Raw genomic sequence first — 10920 nt, 5'->3', positions numbered from 1 at the left:
TGACAAGCTGATACTACTGGGAGACTTCAATGCCCACACTGGCCAGGACCATGAAAGATGGAAAGGAGTGCTCGGCAAACGCGGCGTGGGCAAAATGAACAACAACGGCCTACTGCTACTCAGCAAATGCTCAGAGTTCGAACTCACCATCACGAACACTGTGTTCAGAATGGCGAACAAATATAAAACAATGTGGATGCACCCATAATCAAAACAGTGGCATCTCATTGACTACATCCTTGTACACCGGCGAGACATTCAGGATGTACAGATCAGCAGAGCCATGAGAGTAGCTGAATGCTGGACAGACCACTGATTGGTTAGAGCGACTCTTCAAATGCGCATTGCGCCTTGCCATCCAAAATGCCCCCAGACAGTTCGCGCATTTTACAACGTGAGTCATCTTAGAGATCCATCTTATTTGCAAACATTCCAGTCCTGCCTGGATGACAAGCTGTCTGCCAAGGGACCACTCACTGGAAGCTCAACCAAGAAATGGAACCAGTTCAGAGACGCAGTAAAGGAAACATCAAAGGCAGTCCTAGGCCCCAAACAATGCAACCACCAGGACTGGTTTGACAAGAACAACACTGCTATTGAAGACCTATTGAGCAAAAAGAACAAAGCCTTTATGGAGTGGCAACATAACCCAAACTCTGCTCCTAAAAAGAACAGATTCAAGTCTCTCCAAGCCGCGGCGCAGCGTGAGATCAGGAAGATGCAAGACTGATGGTGGGGGGAAAAGGCAGAAGAAATCCAGCACTTTGCTGATACAAAAAACTACAAACAATTTTTCAGTGCCCTCAAGACTGTCTATGGGCCATTAAAACCCACCACCACTCCCTTGCTATACTCTGACGGTGACACTTTCATAAAAGATAAAAAAGGCATCACAACAGGTAGAAATAACACTTCAGTCAGCTTCTCAACCGACCCTCTTCAGTCGACCAAAGCGCCCTTGACCAGATCCCCCAAAACCTCTCCATTGAACAACTTGACTTCCCTCCTTCAATAGAGGAAGTCCAAAAAGCCATTAAACAAATGAGTGCAGGCAAGGCACCTGGTAAAGACGGGATCCCAACCAAGGTGTACAAGGCCTTAAATGGAAAGGTGCTCCAGGCATTCCACATAGTGCTGACCAGCATATGGGAAGAGGAAGACATGCCCCCAGAACTCAGAGATGCCTCCATTGTAGCCCTATACAAGAACAAAGGCTCACGAGCAGCCTGTGACAACTACAGAGGCATCTCACTACTCTCCACTGCCGGAAAGATCCTTGCCCGTGTTATACTCAACAGACTCCTGTCGTCTGTCTCAGAGCAGAACCTGCCTGAATCACAATGTGGCTTCCGACCAGATTGCAACACCATAGACATGGTCTTCACGGTGAGGCAAATGCAGGAAAAATGCCTTGAGCAGCACCTGAGTCTCTACATTGTCTTCATAGACCTGACAAAGGTGTTCGATACAGTGAACAGGGATGCATTGTGGGTGATCCTTAGCAAGCTTGGCTGCCCAGCAAAATTCATCAAACTGATCCAGCTCTTTCATGTCGACATGACAGGGGAAGTCTTATCTGGTGGAGAGACTTCCGATTGTTTCAACATCTCCAATGGCGTGAAACAAGGCTGTGTCCTCGCTCCAGTACTATTCAACCTATCCTTCACCCAGGTATTACGACATGCTGTGATGGATCTAGACCTGGGCGTCTACATCAAATACCGACTGGATGGCTCACTATCCGACCTTTGCCACCTGACTGCAAAAACAAAGACAACAGAGAGACTCATCCTGGAAGCTCTCTTCGCAGATGACTGTGCTCTTATGGCCCACCAAGAAAATCATCTTCAAACCATTGTGGACAGGTTCTCCACCGCAACAAAACTGTTAGGCCTGACTATCAGCCTCAGCAAAACAGAGATGCTGTTCCAACCTGCACCAGGGAGGCCAACGAACCAGCCGTGCATTACAATCGACGGCACGCAGCTTTCTAACGTCAACACTTTCAAGTACCTGGGCAGCACCATCGCCAACGACGGGTCCCTAGACCATGAGATCAATGCCAGGATCCAAAAGGCCAGCCAGGCACTCGGGCGGCTGCGCTGCAAAGTCCTCCAACACAGCGGTGTAAGCACTGCGACGAAGCTCAAAGTGTACAACGCAGTGGTCCTCAGCTCGCTCCTGTACGGTTGTGAGACATGGACACTGTACCGGAAGCACATGAAGCAGTTGGAGCAATTCCACCAACGCTCCCTCCGGTCAATCATGAGGATCCGATGGCAGGACCGAATCACCAACCAGGAAGTCCTCGACAGAGCCAACTCCACCAGCATCGAAGTCCTGGTCCTCAAAACCCAGCTACGATGGTCTGGACACGTCATCCGCATGGACCCACAGCGAATACCAAGACAGGTATTCTATGGTGAACTGTCAGCTGGACTCAGGAAACAAGGCCGACCAAAGAAAAGATTCAAGGATCAGCTAAAGTCCAACTTGAAGTGGGCTGGCATGACACCAAAGCAACTAGAACTCTGCCTCTGTCAGAAGCAGCTGGCGAACCCACATTAACCATGCCGCCATCTCCTTTGAAGATGAGCGACGTCAACGTCTTGCCTCTGTGCGTGAACACCGACACCAGGCCACAGCCGCACCTCCCGTAACAACGGGCGTCCCATGTCCCATGTGCCACAAACTCTGCGCCTCAGCCTTTGGACTTCAAAGCCACATGAGGGTACACCGTAGATGAAACTGCACAAAGACAATCGTCATTCTCGGTCACCGAGAGACTACCACTATACTATGCATAGAGTTTATCAGCTATGAAGGGATGATAACATGTAGATAGAGATGAATTAGAAAATAAGTGCGTAATAAGTGTACGAATAGTCATAGCTTAAAATCTGTGTGACTATGTATGCAATAAAAGCAGGAATTTCAAGCATCGTTTTTAGGTGCATGAAGATGCTTTTGCAGGTTTCTCCCGGGTTCTGGACTTTCCCTCCCTCTTCTTTCATTTGCGTGTGAAACACTTGGAATCTTAGAAAGTGGGAAACTACAAAAACAAAAACAAAACTTTTGACCTCAGGTCCAGACAGGCCTTGGCAGTTTATTGAAAAACAATTCCTGAAATGATTCTTAAGGGGTTGAGGTTGGAACCTGGGAACTGATGCAACTTAAAAGAGATTTTTTAATCCTAAATCAGATAAAGTTTTGAGACAGAGATGTTGCTCCTGATAGAGGGAGGGAAAGTTTCAAAAACAGAATAAATGCTTGTGAATTCTATTTAGCTAGTTGGCTGTTCTGCCTTACAAATGAGGCCACTCCCAAGTACAAGCATCTTTCTCTACATAAGAAAGTGGTTATGGAGAGAAAGCAATTTTTCCTCCTCTGATAGCTGAGTGTGCCAGAAGCTAGTGGCAGAGAGAAGCTCTGAAACAACCTGCCCAGTAGAGCAATGCTGGAAAAAACCCATGATGTCACTGGACCCTGAAGTTCCAGTGCTGAAATGCTTGCAAAGACTCAATTGGGGGGGGGGGGGGGTGGAAGCTGCTCAATAAGCCTGTGGTTAGTTACTCAATGTCTGCTAGCATGAAGGGGACAAGGCCTCTAATTTGTTAATGTGTGTCAATAAGTGCTTTTATAGGCTGACAGCAGAAGCATGCTGGATCTAGCTCATGCTGGCTTTTTCTGTGGGAGCATTTACAAATTTAAAAAACCAGCAAATGCTACATATCTGGGCACGGTATGTTGTTTTGTTGGTTGTCCAGCCTTAAGAATGTGAGGGAGAAAATGTTAATAATGCAAATTAAACTTAAAACTGGATCATGCATACATTTCCTCTCCTCCTTATGACCTGCCTGGAAGATGTAGTTGAGACTTGGTCCTGCCAACACTTTCTGCACCATAGGTACCAGGGAGGAGAAGGCCAATGACAGGTCCCTAGCTAACATGAATAAAGACCAAAAAAGGCCTACTAGGGGGCAGCTGGGTAGCTCAGTGGATTGAGAACCAGGCTCAGAGATGGGAGGTCCTAGGTTCAAATTGGACCTCAGACTCTTCCCAGCTGTGTGACCCTGGGCAAGTCACTTGACCCCCATTGCCTAGCCCTTACCACTCTTCTACCTCGGAGCCAATACACCGTATTAACTCCAAGATGGAAGGTAAGGGTTAAAAAAAAAAAAGGCCTACTAACCCAATCAAGTGTTCAGTAGCTGTTGGAATTTTTCCCTACCAAAATGGTCCAATTTAGGAAAGAAACTTGAAATATGAATAAACAGAAGAAGAATAAAGAACACTCACACACACACACACATACCACATATATACATACACACATACATATATACATAGAGATGTACCAGATATATTCAAAGTGAAGAATGAACTCCATATCCACTATGGACAAAGCTACTGATACATGGGCTTGGCAATAAAGTCTATGAAAATTCCTGAAACAGATTAATACAGATATAAAACAGGGCTTTTAAATTAAATAAGAACTCTAGATGAAAGCATCCTTAGGAGAATAGTGAAGGACATTTGAAATCTCACTAAATTAATGAATCTCTGAAAATTAAAATAGACTAAACAAATCAATGATCCAATGAGACATGAAATATTAAAACAAAAGTAGAAGACTGAAAAAAAAGAGAAAATATAAGATATCCTCTGTTAAAAATAATTTATTTGGGGGTAGCTGGTTAGCTCAGTGGATTGAAAGCCAGGCCTAGAGATAGAGATGGGAGGTCCTAGGTTCAAATCTGACCTCAGACACTTCCTAGCTGTGTGACCCTGGGCAAGTCACTTAACCCCCATTGCCTAGCCCTTACCACTCTTCTACCTCGGAGCCAATACACAGTACTGATTCCAAGACAAAAGGTAAGGGTTTAAAAAAAATTTGATTCGGAAAACATTTCGGGAGAGAAAATCTGAGAATCATTAGACAACCAGAAAAACAGGACCAAATGGGTAGGAAAAGCCTGATATCTACCAAGAAATCACAAGTGAAAATTTCCCAGACCTATTAGAGTCAGTGGACAAAATAAAAATAGAAAGAATCCATTTAGTTACCACATGGAATAGAATCTAAAATGAAAGCTCCCAAGAATGCCCTAATCGAAAGCTACCAGATCAAAGAAAAAAGCATTGTTAATTATCCAGAAAAAAAAGATTTCCAGCACCAAAAAAACACCAAAGTCAGGATTCTATAAGCTTTAATAGCAATAAATAGAAAGCATAAAAGAGCTTGGAATATGACATTCCAAAAGGTAAAAGGGTTACAAATGAGAATCACTTAGCCTCCAAATTGAGTAAAATCCTACAAAGGAAAAGAAAGGATCTTTAATGAAATAGAGGATTTAATATAATTTTTTTTAAAAGTCAGAGTTGAATAGAATCTTTGAAACATAAACACAAGAGTTGAGAGAAGCCTATAAAGTTAATATATTGAAATAATTGAGATTGTACATTGAGAAAGTATTTAAATTCTAATAGGATGAAGAGAACAAGTACTTTTATAATGCCTTCATGCAACATAAAGAGATTTAAGAAAGATAAACAGAGGGCATATGTGTGTGTGTGTGTGTGTGTGTGTGTGTGTGATTTTGTTCTGTATGGATGATATTAATTGCAGAAAAGGGATAGAAAAAGAAAAACACTAGGAGAGAAAAGACAAAGTATGGACAGAATTTATTATTTCACATAATCTGGATGTGCAGGGGGAAAAATGACTATACAAACCTGAAGGAAGGGATAGATTTCACATAAGCCTTATTTTCAACTAACCTGGACAAATGAAGGTTGAAGATAGGTATGCTCCCAGAGCTTTGTATAGAAAAACATTGTGAGAAATGATGAAAGGGAGGATTTCAGGGAAAGTGAAGTCAGCATAATAAGGAGAACAATTTCTGCAGTAACAACATTATAAAGAAAAGTAACTTACAAGACTTAAGAATCTGATCAATGAATGCGATCATCAACCATAATTTAAAGCACACGACCTACCTCCTCTTAGAGGGCTAATGGATTCAGGGTGCAAAATGAGATATACATTTTTTGATGTGAAAAATGTTGAAATTTCTTTTTTGCCTAATTGTACTTGTTACAATGATCATGTTTTTCTTTTTCTTTTTGGGGGGAGAGAAATCAGGGAGGCGAAAGGGGAGTTATTGTTAATGAAAGCTCAGAATTTTTAAAAAAGGTTTAAGAGAATGTGTGGTGAGAAAAAAGAGGATGCAAGCATAAAAGTTTTCATATCCTTTACATCCTTAGCACAGAAAGAAAGTAGAGGTTGGGAGTTGACAGAATGACAAGGTGAAAGGAACTTTTGTTTTGTTTCAGAATAAAGATATCTAGAACATGCTCTTCTTTGGAGAATGACTCAATAAAGACTGAAAATTCATAAGAAAAAGAAGCAATGGTTGATGTTGCAAGGTCTTGAAGGAAGTGAGGAAAGGCATTGAGGGTTCAGGTCAAGGGAGAGGTAGTTTTGGCATTAATAATAACATATAGTTTTATGAAGTTGTCAAAGCAATTTCTTCATAAAAACCCAATGATGAAGTATAAGAATTATTACTTTTATTTTATATATGAAGAAATTAATAACCAAAGTGATTTACTGAGGTTTAGTCATGTTATATGGCACATAGCCAGGATTTGAACTGAGATGTTCTGACTTCAAAGATTGCCTATTTCTCTCTACATAAACTTCCTCTTGCGAAGGAGACTTCCTCTTCCTCTGAGACTGTAGGATCAGAGGAGATGGGTTAAGATATTGAGAGGTTGAACAGAATATTTTTCAAACCTTCTTTTCTTTTTATAAATGCCCCACTCTCCAGATTGTCTCAACTGTTATCAAGAAACCAGAGTCCATTTTGCCATTTGTTCCCTCTTTCTCCATTTCACAACCTATTGACATCATTCCAATAATGATGATGATGATGATGATCCTTTACTCCAGTGTCTGATTAAGAGATAGTTAGCCTTTCCCTTTGCCCATATCAACCTCTCTTCTTGAGCATGATTATCCCCTTCTTTCATTCCCTTTTCTCTTTTCTTTCCAATCTCTTCCTATACACTGGTTCTTTCCCTACTGACCTTAAAACATTCCCAAGTTTGGGGGACAGTTAGGCAGCTCAGTAGATTGAAAGCCAGGTCTAGAAACAGGAGGTTTGGGGTTCAGATCTAGTCTTGGATGTTTCCTAAGGGTTTAAAAAATTTTTTGTAAAACATACCTAAATCTTCTATCCTTAAAAAACATACAAAAAAAAAATGTGTACAAATCAGTCCCCCAAGTATCTTCCTATATTTCTTTCTTTCTCAACCAACTCTTCTTGCTCTCTTAAATCTTCCTACAATATGACTTTATCACTCCACTGAACTGCCCTTTCCAAAATCATCAATCATCTTAATTGCCAATTATGATGGTCTTTTCTTAATCTTTATCCTTCTTGATCTCTATAAAATATGTCATATTGACCACCCTCTTCTGGACATTGTCTTCTCCCAGACATGACACCGGGGGTTTGGGGGAGAGAAGGAAGGGAATAAACATTGAAAAATCTTTTCCTTCTATCTTAGAATCAATGCTATGTATTGATTCTGAGGCAGAAGAATGATAAGGACTAGACTTGCCCAGGGTCGTACAGCTAGGAAGTGTCTGAGGCCACATTTAAACCCAGGACCTCTTGTCTCCAGTCCTGATTTTCTATTCAATGAGCCACCCAGCTATCCCAGAGGGAAAAAATGACATTTATCACTTATTGAGTGCCTGGTAATGTTAAGCACTTTTAAACAATTATTATCTTATTTGATCCCACCTGAGAAGTAATTTTATTATTATTCTTATTTTGTAGTTGGGGAAACTAAGGCAAATTACTTGCCTTGGGTCATTTTGTGGGGCTGGATTTTAATTCAGGTCTTATTGACTCTAGACCTAGGCTCTATTCTTTGCACCACCAGTTGCCTCTTCTCTCTTTTGGCTGATACTACTCTATCCTGACTCTCCTATAGGTTTGCCTGCATCTGCTCAGTATCTTTTTCTGATCTATAATATATCTATATATGTCTATATAATATCTATATACATCTATAATATAACCCCTAAATATGGGCATACCCCTTAAAACTGTGTCTTGAAACAGCTCTTTTTTGGATTCTCTCACTTGGTGATCTTATCAGCTCCCGTAGCTTTAATTAGTATTTGTATGCTGATGATTCATTTCCAAATCTTTCTCTCTCTCCTGTTCTAGTCCCAATATCACCAGATGACAACTGGATGTATAAAACTCAGCGGCTCATAGACAAGCTCAACATGTTCACCACTGAGATCATCTTTATCTAACCATCCAAATGCTCTTCTAAACATCTCTATTTCTAACTATACTTCCAAATTCCCAATTTTAGTGTTCACTCTAACCTACCCCTTATGTCCGGTTGCCACATCTTGTCATTTTCATAACACAAAACCTCACTTCCTTATTCCCTCTACTTATGCAGTCACCATTATAGTTCAGACTCTTCTCACCTTTCACCTAGACTACACTAGATTCCCAAATTGCTTTTTCTGTAAGTCTCTTCCATCATTTGGCAGCTGTCAAAGTGCTACTTGAGAACTGATCATGCCATTTCTCTCCCTCAAGCTTCAGGGTCTCCCTTTTAGAGAGGATCAAATTTCTAGGGTGGATCCTTTAGGGAGAATCAGATCAGATATCTAGGATCAAATACAAATGCCTCTATCTGGCATTTAAAATCATTCACAACCTGACCTCAGTTTTTTGCTTCTGCTCCCAACATCTTCCCTTCTAATCACTTTTTTATCTATTTGGTATGTATTTTGTGAATATCTTTCTAGGCAAACATTATGTTCCCTGATAAATTACAAGCTCCTTGTGGGCTGGAATTGTTTTTACTTCTGGCATAACCTGGCACAAAGCAGACACTTAATAAAAGGTGGTTGATTGATTAAAGTAGGTGAGAGCCCTTTAGATTATGAACTGTTTCATTTTTGTCTTTGAATTAACTATACTTTGCATATTGTGTGCTTGATTAATGTTTGTTTCAAATCAGATGGCCTAAATCTTCTCAGTAAGTCTATAAAACAGCAGGTGAGATCAACAACTAGGCGAAGGAAAAGGGAAAAATTGGGGGCTTGGTGTGAGAAAAGGTTTGGAATAGCTGTTGTGGGAATTATAAAAGAGTCAGTAAGAAAAAAGGAAAAAAAAAAGATTTCCTGCTGTTGCATGGAAAGTACCCAAATGAGTATGATTTTTAAATTTTCTTAAACTGTATTTAATGGTTTGAGAGTAGAAATGGAGGATGAAGATGGCTGAAGTTATCTGAGGTGGAGGTTTAGCACAGTAGAAGGGTCAGAAAAACAAGGAGGCAAGTGATTCAAGAGTGGAGAAGGAGATATGCTACAGAAGTACAGGAATTCCTTGCATATCTTGGGGGTTTCTTGGGGTTTCTAAACATTTTGTGGCATCTTCAACTTCTACAAATCCCTCCCATAATTCTCATTTAATTTCTTATGCTGATTCCACAATAGGAAAATCTCAATGTGGAAGGGAGCTAGAAAAGAGTTCATAAAACAGGGAGAATCAAGTAATCAACAGAGAATAAAGAATAGATACAGAAGAATTGAAAAAACCAGAGGAACAAATAAAAAAAGAATTTCAGGGGGCAGCTGGGTGGCTCAGTGGATTGAGAGCCAGGCCCAGAAATGGGAGGTCCTAGGTTCAAATTTGGCCTCAGCCACTTCCCAGCTGTGTGACCCTGGACAAGTCACTTGACCTCCATTGCCTAGCCCTTACCACTCTTCTGTCTTGGAGCCAATACACAGTATTGACTCCAAGATGGAAGGTAAGGGTTTAAAAAAAAATTTTTTTTTAAAAAGAGAATTTCAAGATAGGATTTTGGAGCTGTTTCATGGGATATCTAAGGTGTTACTCTACTCTAGAATGTAAACTCACTTTATTCTCAAACTTTTCAACCCTCAGTCCCACATCCTTTTTTCTTTAATATGAACTTAGCTCTTCCCTGAATATATCAAATCCCTGAAAAACTTCTTTACTATTGATTTTTCATTCTTTCCCTTTCATAGACTTGACAAGTTTAGCCTGAATTCTAATACCCCTTACCTCTTTTATCATTGTCCTTCAGTGACTTTTCCTTTTTTAAAGTCCTTTCAATCTGAAGGTGCCAATCATCCCTCCTTTTTTTTTTTTTTAAACCCTTACCTTCCATCTTAGAATCAACTGTGTGTATTGGTTCTAAGGCAGAAGAACAGTGAGGACTGGGCAATGGAGATTAAGTGACCTGCCCTGGGTCACACAGCTAGGAAATGTCTGAGGTCAGATTTAAACCTAGGACCTCCCATCTTTAGGCCTGGCTCCCAATTCATTGAGCCATCTAGCTGCTCCCACCTCCCAACCTCCAATTTATTCTTGTCCTTATTGTTGTATTTCACTTCTCACTCTCTCACTCCTGCATTATTTTATACTTGGTTAGTGATTTTTCTCCATATTCCTTCCCCTCAGGGATATAATTTAACAATTTACTTTGTTGATGATGTTAATAACCTAATAGTTAAATTATTCTATGACCTCACTTTGATGACCGCCTTTCCACTCCATTTTGGCTTTCAGGGGAAGGAAGGAAGGAAGGAAAGAAGGAAGGAAGGAAGGAAGGAAGGAAGGAAGGAAGGAAGGAAGGAAGGAAGGAAGGAAGGAAGGAAGGAAGGAAGGAAGGAAGGAAGGAAGGAGGGAGGGAAGGAAGGAAGGAAGGAAGGAGGGAAGGAAGGAAGGAGGGAAGGAAGGAAGGAAGGAAGGAAGGAAGGAAGGAAGGAAGGAAGGAAGGAAGGAAGGAAGGAAGGAAGGAAAGAAGGAAGGAAGGAAGGAAGGAAAAGAGTATTTTAAGTGATTA

The sequence above is a fragment of the Monodelphis domestica genome, chromosome 5 (genome assembly GCF_027887165.1).
Source record: "Monodelphis domestica isolate mMonDom1 chromosome 5, mMonDom1.pri, whole genome shotgun sequence".
In the NCBI taxonomy this organism is placed as follows: domain Eukaryota; kingdom Metazoa; phylum Chordata; class Mammalia; order Didelphimorphia; family Didelphidae; genus Monodelphis; species Monodelphis domestica.
The sequence above is the reverse complement of the archived record's forward strand: the minus strand, read 5'-3'. Positions refer to the sequence as shown.